The 13,757-nt window shown below is 34.6% G+C and overlaps 1 long non-coding RNA gene across 1 annotated transcript in view; it reads right to left on the reverse strand.

The window, feature by feature from the left end:
• Positions 1-475: 475 nt before the first annotated feature.
• Positions 476-13,757, reverse strand: part of LOC144295515 (uncharacterized) — a 94,795-nt gene continuing 81,513 nt past the window's right edge. Inside the window, exons 2-3 of the long non-coding RNA XR_013362644.1 lie at positions 13,037-13,173; positions 476-664 (exon numbers count right to left, since the gene is read on the reverse strand). This is a non-coding gene — a long non-coding RNA (uncharacterized LOC144295515). The remainder of the gene's footprint in view (positions 665-13,036; positions 13,174-13,757) is intronic.

Consider the following 13,757-nt stretch of genomic DNA (forward strand, 5'->3'; position numbering starts at 1 on the left):
GCTTATTCTCCTGCAACCAGACTGAACTACAACCACCCAGAATAGTAGATGAAGCCAGGTAGAAGGTTATATAAGTATGATTCCATGTATAGCAAGTTAAAAAAATGGCAAAATTAACTCACAGTATTAATTCAGGATAATCATCATCCTGAAAGCAGAGGTTGTGCCTCCCTTTTAGAGTACAATTTGGACTTTTAGATTGCTAGAATTTTATGTTCTGATCTGGGAGTTTGGTACCTTCTTTTGGTTTGTTTGCTTTGTTTTTACTTTTTGATGAATTATCTAGCTAAACACTTAAAAGTTGTATTCTTCTTTGTAGTTGTTTAAGTATACTTACTTTAAAATCACCCAATTACTGATAGGTACTGAAACTAAAGAAAAGCAATGAAGCCTCAAAAGAGTAATGTCCCCCTTCCAATATTATTTTAAGAGTACATAAAACAGGATTCAAAAAAGTAATTTTCAGTTTCTGTCTCCTCTGAAAATGCAGTTTTTCAAGATCAGTAAATTCTTTGATTTATTGTTACATTCTCTCTGAATTCATAAATTCTCCTCTTCATGAAAGATTTTAATAGTATTATGTTCAATGTCTGTAGCACTTCACAGGCTTCAAAGCACATTCTTCTATATCCTCTTATTAATCTCTTCAGACTTTGCAATATATCTGTAGGGGAAAAGTGGCAATTATATCAGTTTTACTGTTTTGAAATTGTCCTTCCCCTTGCAGACTCAGGTTCCTTTACAATACGGGAGATAGGGAAGAACCAACCAAGGCAGAGCCTCATGCCCTTCCTCTAGCAACTGCTATTCCTTTCCAGAAGGCCTGCACTATGAGGGAAACTTTCTCAAGACTCTCCTTTGTGTTCCCCGTTCAGAATGGATCTTAGGCTAATCTAATCGTTCTCTAAATTTGGGTCTCATAATCTCTGAGAACAAGTCAGAAAAGACTGGAAACCTGGCAAAGTCATCATTGTCATGATTTTAGAATAATATTTAACATTTATGAACTGTATACCTAAAGAGCTTATGAAATGTTAAGGCTCTGTATCCCCAGGGACAGTGCCTGTCTGCTCTGGAAAGATATTCTTTTTCTCTGAACATACTCAGACACCTTCCTTTCAGGCAACACAATTTTTAGGCCACAGTAATCCTTACAAAAAAATGTTTCTTCTGTCCTGAACTTCCTTGCTATTCTCTCTTCCTAGCTAAGCTTCCTGCATTCTTCAGGTTGCTGCTTAAATGCTGTTCCAGACTGTCTTGCCAGTAAACTCTGAGTAGGAGACCTTCCTATCTATTCTTGCACAGTATTTCAGGATCCAACGGTGTGAATGATGCATAGGAAGTGTCCAGCTACCTTTTTTGAATGGATGAAAAGTAATAGCTTTTCTGAAGAAATTTCCAAACTGCTAGAATATTCTTAAGCTACAATTTGAATTGACAGAAAGATTTAAAAGTCACACTTACCAAAAAATCTCACGGAGATGTTCAATTATTAGCTAACAAATGCATTTTTAGAATAAAAGAAAAAATGGAAAATTTTCCTCAGTGAGGCACAATAAAATTCTAAGTTGGTATCTGCTAAATGGATCTCAGAAAATAATAGCATCCCTCTCCTGAGCACTTAAAAAAATATATCATGGTGTAAGAATCAAGAACTCAGAGCAAAGATTCATTCAGCTTCTTATTTGTCTGAAAATTTTAGAGTCAGAATTGGGGTGAAGAGAATTGTGTGAATTTAACTTTGTAGGTGTTATATGGTACCTGACAAATTTGTAAGGGACTATTCAGGAAAGAAAACTATTGAAATAAAAGTGGGGAGCTGCCCAGTGGGGAGACAATTACTAGCTTCAGCTAACAAGTAATATAATTAGCATGCTTACATGATTTGTTTATTTGGGAATATAATTTTATTAATCAAATATAAGCCATAATGGTGGCTACCTGGTGATTTGTAAATGTATACACCTTGCAGAATAGTAATTTGAAGTCCATTAACTTTTAAAACTGTCAGACAAGTTTCATGATGAGTTTGCAGGAATATACCCAAAATGGAAGCATCAGCTCATTAATGAAAGAATTTGAGAGGAGTTGGCTTCAACTCTGTTTGAAGGTCATAGAGACAGGGTGGGAAACCCAGCAGTGTCATCCTCAGACCACTTTGGTTCACTATTGGGAGGAAGTGATCAGTGTCAATTAATATCTTGCACAGCCAGGAGAAAACAGTCACCTGCAGCTATCAAAAGAAATGATCTTAAACCCAAGACTGCATCTTGCTGCATAAGTTCCAAGTGGGGAAGTGTCACTGCCTTAAAGATAAGGATAACTTGCATGGATTCTTTGGATTATCAGCAATATTTTATTTGAAAAGATGCTGAAGTTACTTTTAGAATATGAATACATGAATATTAAATTTCTCGAGTTTTTAAAGATTAGTTTTAAAATTCATCATTTTATCTACTCTATTTAGTATCATTCCTGCTGCTGAGATTTCAAAATGATTCCCTCTAGTATGAATTAGGGAGAAAGGTCTTTAAGAACTTGGAACTGTTTTAAGGCTCTGGTGGTAATAGTAGCTATTATTTATTGAGCACTTAGCCTGTGTCAGGATTTTTAAAGCCCTTTATATGTATTATTTAATTATCTAAACAATCCAAAATATGTCATCTCCCAGCCCTCTGTAACAGTAGGTATGGGCTTGTGACAAATTCTTGCCAGCAGAATGTGAGAGGAAGGTGTATGTCTAACTTCTAGTCAAAGCCTTGAAGAATTTCGTGTATCTTCTCTAGCACTTTTTCCTTTTGCCAACTGGTATGTAAAGGATGGCCCTCCTGAATGGCAGAGCTACATGTTGGAAGGAACAAGCTTTCTCAGTTATCACAATTAGAACTGTGGTTTACAATCTGCACCTCTGCCCTGGACTACTATGTAAGTGAAAAATGAATTTTTACTGTGCTATGAGCTCTTACACATGTAGGTTGATTTGCTATAACATTTTATTTATTTATTTATTTTTAGTATGACATTTTAGACCAATACTAGAGGATACTATTATTATCACCTTTTTAAAGTGGAGGAAATTGAGGCACAGGAGTTTTAAATCCCTCAATTTGCTAAGTAGCCAAATGGGTTTTTGAATCCACACATTCTGCCACCAGAGGCTGTTTAACTACTTTGCTCTGCTTGCTACTCAATTTTGAGTGGTGTCTGCCTAAATATTTTGCAGAGAATAGTATAACTGTTGGTGGTCTAGAGGGAGTAGCTGGAAGCAGCACAGTTAGCATGTTGTGTAGAAACTAGCGGGCTGTTGTCAGCTGCCTTTGGAACCTACCCTTGTTGCCATGAGGAGGTAGTTGATGGATAGGATATAGGGGTCGATGGGCAATAAAACTGCCCATCAAAGGAAGGACTCAAACTTAATAAGTAACACTATTCTTCTCACCCCTTCTCATTGTGCAGTGCATTAGAGGAGGTAGCCAATTAAGGAGAGGAAGTTGGAGAATTTGTAGAAAGGAGACTTCCAACGCCTCTCAATTTCTGGAGCCACACACAGCTCTACCAGGTTTGAGGGAAGGGAGAACTTTGAATTAATTTTCAGATGAAAGGTTGTTTATCTTTTTATGATGATAAATAGAGAATTTAGATTTGAACTGAATCCATTCCATTAACCAAGTGTGAGGGCAAAGCTATGAAATATGAAATACCATTAAGGAAAATTTAATATAGTGCAGATTAATATATGGTTAGAGAAAACAGCATCCGTTTATATTGACATTAGGATGACCAACCATTTTATTCCTCTGGGACTGTCCCAATTTTACCATTGATATCCTGTGTCCTGGAAACTAAGGCAGTTATTTATTCTGATTTCTATCAGTTAACATTCCTTAATAAACTCTTCATATCTGTATTTTATCTTCTAATTCAACAGTACTTTTTTCCATTATGCTCCCAGCCCTTCCTATTTATTCCTTCATGTTTTCTTGCTCAGCACTTTCATTAACCCTATAGAAATATCATAAATTCACTACATATGCTGCTGTTCCATGACTTTGTGCCATTGTATATTTATCTCACTGCTTCCTTTACCTAGAGTGCTTCCAATCAATCATGCTGTTGGTCTGTCAATACTGTCTCATCTTTCAGAACTTAGCTTAAAAATCAATTTCTCTATTAAACCTTTTCTATCTCCCCAGCCCCAGCTAGAATGAGCAGCTCTTTTCTTTGTGCTCTATACAGCCTTTCATATCAATAGACATGACCAGTATTGCACTTTGTTTTTATATGTCTATATCCCCTTTATCTAATGTCTCTCAAATTGAGATCTGTGGTTAACTACTGAAATCTACAAATATATCTTTAAAATAGTCTGTTTTCTTTGCTTTTTGCATTATTTTTTAATGTGAATAAGTATTTTCATCTATTTAAGAATAAACTTTTCCTTTGCTGTGATAATTTGCGATCGAAATATATTTTCACAGAATAAAAATGTAATTTCTGGATTGGGGGTTTCATAAACCCCCAGTGTGTCTTATGACCCATTTCACTAGTCTCTGGAATTTCTTTTAGCTTTAGAAAGGAGCTGTAAGTCATTAACATACACTTGAATTCCAAATGTGATGATCACAGCAATTTTTACTCACTTTCCACTTCTTTATGGGTTTTCATGAAGCTGACATTTCCTGAATTCTCTCAAGAATTTGCCTGTTAATACTAAAGTGGTATTTTCCCATCAATCACTGGTGTTCTATAGCAGAGATATCAGTGAAATAGTTTATTTGCGAGTTGGACCAGTCATTTAAACTCAAGAGATTCAGCTTCATTACCTTTCATTGAAGATGCCAGGACAGAAGGGCATTAAAGTTCAATCAAGCTCTAAATAGGTTGCTACAAACAGTGAACCCATAAGCCTGCTTGCTTGACTGATATCAATGTTTTGCCCCAGGACTGTAAGGTCACCAGAATAAAGATCCCACATATGCTTAATCTCAAAAACAAGGTGTCATAGATAAGATTATGGTGAGAAATTTAAAATTTTATGGGAGATAGTTTATCTTTAGACTAGTGAGAAGAAAGAACCTACTTCCAAATAAGCTAGATATATAATAAGAAGATTGTGATAATTGCTTATAAGCATTTGGGTAGTATAAATATGGGAGGGAATGAGGAGTCTATCAGGGATATACATAAAAGAAACAGACTAAATTCAGGGTACATAGTTTCTTTTTATATTCAGGATCCTCTTTATAAGAAGGATGTTGATAATGTGGTAGGAGATAGAGAGGTCTTTCTCTTTTATATTTCAAAAGAGGTCTTGCTCCTTTATATTAGTATAAAAATAATATCTCTTGAATATATTGAGGGAATTATATGTATATTAGAACACATTTGTTCTTTAAGTTTGTTGACCATTTGCTGAAAGTTTTCCTACCTGCTTTGCTTCTTAAAAAATCTGTAGTGCCTCTGTAATAACTTGTATTACACAGGATGTAGAAAACAAAGAGCAAACTTTTTCTAGTACATAGACTGTGAATGTGAACAGTTCTGAAAAATCACTATTTTTCTGGTAATTTAATTAAATATTTAGCAAATATAAATATTTGCTATATTTAAATATAAATATTTAAATATTTAAATATTTAAATATTTAGCAATAAGACCATATGCCCAGAAGTCAGTACAAAATAAATACTTTTCCTAGTCCAGTAATTTGTTCTTTACAATTTTAAAAATAGCCTTAATTTCCTTTATCCTTAGAAGCTCACCCTTCATCATGACCATTCTTTCTCATTTTTGTTTTATATGGCGATAGTTTTAAGAACTGTGAAGGTTCTTGGATTTTACCCTATTTCTAGTTTATAAATCAGCTTGCCACAATTTTATAGGTACAGATTATATTACTCATGATACAAAATCAACGTGGGATTTATATACACTTCAGATCCCCTTGTCTCCCAAGTCCCATGCGGGCAAGATAGAGAGGCCCAGGTAGATGCTCAGCACAGCTGGAAAAATGTCAAACTTAGGAAACCTAAATCTTTTATTATTTTCGACTGCAAGCAAATCTATTAAACTTGTCCTTGAGAGTGACATTATCTTTATTATACTAGATAGCATATATATAAAGCAAAAACAAAAGCCAGCCAGAAGGGAAGGTACTCTGCTCTGAGGGAAGGTACTACCTTCATCTTCCAAGGCTGTTAATTATACCAATACCCCTAAATACATACTCTAAAATAAAGGCTACTAGTTCAAATTATCTTCTTATAAGATGTTCAAAATGAGAGAAACCATGAAAAATTGTCTCACTATAGCAACAGAAAAATAATAGTACCTAAAAGAGTATGATTATATAATTATTTGTTTAGAAAAAAACAGAAAGCTATTTGGAACCCATAAATTTCCATTTGTTGCTTTCTAGGCTCTAGTGAGGATGACCAAAATATTATCTCTTCAAAACAAGACACTTCCAGAAAAGAATCTTTTCTTTGTTTTGTCTAAGAAATAATGGAATCCTGAAATACATATTAAACTTGCTTTGACAAAATCTATAGTCCATGAAGTAGGAAACAATTTCATATGTATGAAGGTATTTCTATAGCACGCTGTTTAGTCTACAAATGTAAATTATTAAAGCTGATGAGTATACATTATGACCTATCCATGTTATATAGTATGGTAACTAAAAGATAAGTTCCCAAATGGTATTTAATGACACAGAAAAATTATAAAATATCATCATGCCTAAAATATTTTATTTTTCTAATAAATCTAAGTTTATGTCTATGTGCCCATATACAGAAACAAATATATACATATGTGCACACACAAAGTTAGGAGGAAACACAAGAATAACTTAAAGTAGGCAATTCTAGGTGATATTATGAGTATTTCCTTCCTAGATACCCAACTTCTAAATGTATTATAATAATATAAAAATTAATTTTATTAATACTAAACAATAAAATTATTTAAAAATCAAGTTGGACCACTGATTCTATGTATTCCATTTCTCTTATCTATAGTTTAGGGACATCATTTTTAGGGGCTTGGCCAAGGTTCAGACCACAGTTAGATTCCAATTCTCTTGATTCTTAACCCAGGGATTTTTTTAATTAGTACACTCATATCCTTTTACTGTAGTCTCTTAATATCTATATCCTATGGACTTTACAGATTTCTTTTGGGAGCTAACTTTAATCATGGCTTGGGAGCTCTTTGGAATTTGAATATTTAAGTCTGGTAGTAAATCCATGGAAGGATGCCTGGTATGGGGTTCTGCAGAGAATAGCCCAGACATCCCTGGCAGGCAGAGATGAGTACCTGGAAAGTCTGTGAATGGAGCTTCCAAAGCACCTGAGGAGGCCAGGCTAGGGAGGACAAAAAGACAGATTTAAAAACTGGCTTCACAATAGATAGCAGATGGGAATCTTCAAGGGTGCTGATTCAAGTTGGAAAATTGATAGACTAGAAAGAATGGATTTAATTTGGAGTAACATAAAAATCAGTTTAAATAGCAGCAGGGGGGAATCTTTATAGGAAGAGCTGGTTTTAAGAACCACCAGGGAACAGAATAACCCAAAAGACTGTAGAAACAAATAAAAATACTTCAGCTCTTGATCAAATCAGAGATTAACAAATAGTTTAGCAGCACAAGAATCATTGAAAATTGTGTTGAAAATTAAAACAAATAAATATAGATAAATTGAACTACAAATTAAGTCAGTTTTTATGTATTCATGAATTATATGGGTGGCAAGTTATTTTTGTTCTTTTAGAATATTAGCATACCATTTTTCGAACATGAAGAAAATATGAAAAGACACGAAAATGAACATGTGTATATCCACCAACTAGATTTAAAAATTAAATACTTAAACTCATGAATTTTAGATTTAGAATTCTATATTTAAAAACAAGTATTTTGACATTTTACTTATTATTTTTATTCCTAATCCTTTGCAACAATTTTTGGACATCGTGACACCTCATTTCTAAGTACTTTATCATACATCTAAAAATAAAAACAACTAAGAAATTTAACAATATCACTAACCAAAGTCATCCCTTCTATTTCATTATTTTTCTCTTATTACTTTAGTCAGTCTGCAATTAAATAGCCATTTGGTTATACCTCCATTAGGGGAAAACATGTTAGTTCCTCCATTCTGCAATATTCTATTCTAGTATTCTGCAGATGATAAATACTGCAAATTATGCACAGGAATATCAAAAAATCTTTCGATTTGAAAAGCATGTAAGTCTGTATTGAAGAGGTGATCTGCCATGCTATTGAAAGCAACTTTCCTATAAGCTTTGTAGAAATTGGAGCATGATTCTTGTCCTTTGCATCTTGTGTATTTGAAAAACACAGATCTCTGCAGTTACTCTGGAAGAGGAGGCAGCTTTGCAAGCTTTGAATATAAAGAAATGTTCCATCACATTGCTGTTTTTTTTCCCCTCTGCAGCCACTGTGAGCATCTTCACTCTTCACCCTTTGCCAATCTTTAAACAGCATTTATGGTTGTTAAACTTCTTAACCATCCTTCCTGTTCTATAGCTGCCTGTTGGCTCCTGAGACAGGTGCTGCAGCCTACTACCATGGAATAGACTGAAATTTGCCAGGGCAAGATTTCAACAGATCCAGCTAATCTTGGAGTCTGCAGTGGTGGACATGCAGGGCACATTGTCTCCATCCCTCCCTTCATTCTTCCTTTCTCTTTTTTTTAATAAAAAAATCAAAACTAACAGAAGGCTGAAAGAACATTAAAATAAATGACCACATAGCCTTCAACAAGGTTGAATTTGTCACATTTGCTTGTCTTGGTTACAAATGCATACATGTTTATATGTATACTCTGAAAGTTTGAAAATTTGGTTCAGACATTCTGAAACTTTATGAACTGGATACCTAATGACCCTTCATGACTCCATTATGGTTGTTTACTCCTCATCTGATAACAAATTTCAAAGGAATAATTGTACAGAATTAATTTTAATATAAATTTTCTTGAGTTTGTTGAAAGGCAACTTGAATTTCTCAAAAGGCAAATTTTTGTTGACATTTTAGTAAATCTATAGTAAAATGTACAAAATCATTAATATAAGTCATTTCAGAGTAGAAATATAATATGCATTAAGGCATAAGATAATATAGACAGTTGATAAAATTTTTAGCATTATTCCAACTATAATTTAACAATAATATACAACCTGGCCTTTCCATGAACCCAAATCCTGGGTCTGCTCATCATTGCCAGGTTAGCTGGTTATAGACCTCTGATGGCTTCAGAATATTCACTGATCTTCTGACTCTATGTTTATAGATCCTATTATGGAGTTCGGGGTCTCTTGGAATTAGACCTGCACATCAATATTCCCTTAGCTTTTTTTTCCCCTTTGAGGATTGCATGTAAAAATTGTTACTCTGAGGCTGCTGCTTTTAAAGGGAATAAAAACAAAAAAATTATGCTTCTAGAAAGTATAAAGAATAACTTCATTCTTCTCCTAATGGACAAAGGAAAGCCCAGGGAAAGAGGAAATGAGGGATGGATGGATTGGAAAACAAATGACTGGATCTTGAGATTCACTTAGGAAAGAAGAAATCCTACAGACTCAAGTTAAAATAAGAATTTAAAGCCTAAGGAAGAGGGAGTAGGAAGGAGGTAAGGAAGAAGAAAACAACAATAGACAGGACAGGAGCTGAAGGGTTGAGTATCCATGAACATTGGTCAGTGATTAAATGACTCACTGAAAGGAAGAGAAGTAAGACAGTTTGATTTACATTTGTCATCAAGAGCATTCTTCTAAAGTGGACATTGTATATAAATACCTATACTTCTATCAGGATTTTATGTAAGTGGATCATAATAATTGACAAGTGTTCATTAATTTTAGAAGTATGTTTACCTGTGAAGTACAGGTGAGGTCGAAATGAGAATCTACTTTATAGGAACCTTCTTAGCTTTACTAACCATTTTATATCTCCTATTGCCCCCTGGATCCTACCGTATACTTACTAATACCAGAGGAGTTGAGATGTGGAAATCACAGGAGTCAAACTGGATTTGCCTTTGTGTCTTATTTGAAATTTATAAACTACCTTGCATTATGCCTAACTTTTCATTCCTATAAGTCTTGCTTTTCCCAGTAGACCTTAACCTTCTTGGGAAAAGCAACTGCATGGATTTTTCTTTTCAAAGTTTTAAGATTTTATATATTTATTTTTAGAGGGGGAGAGGGTCTTAAGCAGATTCCACTCTGAGTGCTGAGATAGACGAGAGGCTTGATCTTACAATCCTGACATCATGACCTGAATGGAAACCAAGAATCGGAGCCTTAACTGACCATACCACCCAGGTGCCCCTGCATGGCTTTTTCTCTCTGCACATGTCCAGAGTATTTCTTCAACTAATGATTTCTAAAAGAATAAATTATGACAGGAAATAAGGGGGGCAAACATTTTTCTAGCTCTGTATAAACCCGAGAGACACTAGAACATGAAAGTTTAGTGAATCCCTTATTGGCCACAGGATACATTTTAAACATATTGATATGGTCCTCCCACCTTCGCATCACACATTTTAGCATTCTTGACCCTGTCCCCCCTTTTCCCTATATTCTCAAACACAGGACTAATTGTCATCCCACAATATGCCATGGACTTTCTTACTTCTATGGCATTTTCTCTTCTTGAGATTTTTTTAGCACCACAATTTTTTCTGGCATCCATAGTCCTACTAATGTTTCAGTCTTGCTCAAATGTCCACTCCTTTGTGAGGCCTTCCTGACACTCCACCAGCAAAATTAATTTCTCTTTCATCTGCACAACCATATGACTATAGCTACTATCATATTAACACTATAAATAAGTTCCTTTGTATGTTTCACCTGGATGAAGGATTCAGTCTCTGTGTTTAATTCCCAATTTTATCTCATGTGCATATTTTATGACAGGCACATAATAGCAACATCAGTCAGTGACATCAAGCCTACTTCTGTCTCCCTTTCCTCCTTGGTATCAATTTCCAGACTTTACTTTAGAAAACAAAACAGAGGAAGGCTGTTTGAGAAGGGGAACAGGTGAATGCTGCATTTGCCACATTCCCTTGATAGCTGTGACCTTGCAGGGGCAATACAATATAGTTCCAAAGTCACCATTTGTTATCCTCAACAAGAAGACTGTACCCTTATTGAATGTCCTGTATGACATGCAGCCTGAAGAGAGCCAATCCATTAAGTTTCAAGATCAGTTTAGTTTCTACCAAACTTCATGGAACTGCACAAGGGTACCTGACCTCTTGTATCAGAAAGAAATATGATAAGCCTTAACCGACCTTGAAAGAATTATTTGGCTTCAAAGATTTGGGTCTTCATATTTTAACTGTAGTATTTCTTAAGTTATTATTGATATTTGTCTTTTGACTGTTAGTTTTATTTGTATATATTTATATAAAATGCAAATTAATAAAATTCGTATTGAGAACTATAAATGACAAGCATTGAATATTTATGATGCCCTTTAAACACACACTTTTGACATTTGCACTGCCCTTGTAGAAAAACAAATTAAAATCAGAAGGTTTGTTTGTAATCTAATTTAGACTAGGCAGATTTGGGACTGTTTCATCAACACTTTGATATCTCAGTGAATTTTTTTCCTAAAGTCATTTTATAATATTTTATTGGATTTTTTAACCTCTTATTGCTCAAGATTTGGACTTACTTGTAGAAACACTGATGAAAAACAAATTAATCATAATGATGGGACTTCAGACATATTGGTGCCAAAAGGCTAATCAAGCAGTTTATAGGGATCGTACCCACTGCAGTGACAAGAAAGATTGATGATTTACTTCTTTGCCCACAGGGCCTTGATTTGATTTCCACCACCCCCACCCCAACAACACAGACTTTATTTGTAGGTTAAAGATGTAAAGCTTTGCTGTTTGTTGCTTTTAGGAGAAAGATATGAGAACACTACTAACACTTGTGTATGGAAGTAGAGACTAAGAAGACAATTTATCTGGAAGAGATTAACATCTTACCAACACTTTGATTTCCTAATTTACTTGAATTATTTTTGTATCATTTATATAGGCCAAAAGCAAAACAAAACAAATGACAAAAACCTGGATTCGATACCATATCAGAGAAGCTTTCTTCTCTCACCACTGGATTTCATTCACTTTACTTCCTTGCACTCTATTTCTCATTTGTCGGTCTTACAATGTTCCAGGTCATATAGAATAAAACAAGGATTTTGCAGTTCTGTTTTCAGGGAACACAGAAGGGCTTTTGTCACACCCAGTGGGAACTCTCCTGGGTTATAATAGGACAGGATGTTTAGACAATTTCTCATAGAACCTTATTTTACATTTCATGGATATGTGCAAACTTAAAATCCATAAAGGATATGATGGAGGGCTGAGTCTGGAAGGATAATCCCTTGTGATGAAACACACCAATTTGCAATGAATCTATATCACATTCATCTCCTTTCATCATCTGAGACACATAATCCTGTAACCACCACTTTAGATTTAGAGAGTGGATATTTAATTATTATTTACTACCTTGTTTCATGTTAGTAATAAAGAAGTAAGTCCCAGAGAAGTAAATTAATTTTCCAAAAATCATAAACTATGAGAGATACAGGAATAGATTTCACATCTTCTATTACCCTCATCAATGTTGTTCAAATATTACTCTACTTTGCAGTCTCCTTGGAGGATCTAGATACCATCTCTCTGATCACTTTCTTCTCTTCTCATCTTAAATGTTTAGGAATTAGAAAGGCAGGACACCATCCATGGACATGATTTGAAAATTGGCTCTTAGAAAACTACATGCATTTATCATATCTGCTTCCTTTATTTATGATAGAGATGTATATTAGGGTTCTCCAAAGAAACAACTGGGTATCCATATATGTCTATTGTCTGTGTCTATCTCTGTTTCTATTATCTACTTATCATCTATCTAAATCTAGATCATCTACCTAAATCTAGATAAGATTTATTATAAAGAATTGACTCACATGATTTTGGAGGCTGAAAAGTCCCATGATCTGCTGTCTGCAAGCTATAGACCATGCAAGCCAGTGGTGTGCTTTGAAGGCTTGAGAGCTGGAGAACCAAGGCTGTAGATATTAGTCTGAGTCTGAAGACCTAAATACTAGGAGAACCAAGGGAAGGAAAAAACCATGTGTCAGCTCAACAGTCAGGAAGACAGCAGATTCATCCTTCTTCCACCTTTTTGGTCTATTCAGGACCTCAATACATTGGATGATCCCCACCTACCTTGGGGAGGACCATGTGCTTTACTCACTTCACCAATTGAAATGTTAATCCTTTCTAGAAACACCTTCACAAACACAGTAAGAAATGATGTTTAAGTAAACATTGGTGGTCCAATCAAGCTGAATACATGAAGGTAACCATTACTAAGATGGTAAGAATTTTAACTACTTCCACAGTATTTTCATTGAGATTAAATGAATTAATATACATAAAACATTTAAAACTGAGCATGGCACTTATAATAAACACAGTGTAGATACTACCTGTTAATATTAGAAGTACATAGACTTACTTGAACATCTACTCAGGCTGTCTCCAAGGACATTTTACTTAGAGTGTACTGGATTGCCATCTAGTTCATCTAGAACAGTCTCTGCTTAATGTATTCAGTATTTGGATACTTCTTTCAGAAACCTTGTCTTTTTAGTTTTCCCATCATTTATGAACTTGCCAAAGTAA

The sequence above is a fragment of the Canis aureus genome, chromosome 23 (assembly GCF_053574225.1).
Source record: "Canis aureus isolate CA01 chromosome 23, VMU_Caureus_v.1.0, whole genome shotgun sequence".
Taxonomy (NCBI): Eukaryota; Metazoa; Chordata; class Mammalia; order Carnivora; family Canidae; genus Canis; species Canis aureus.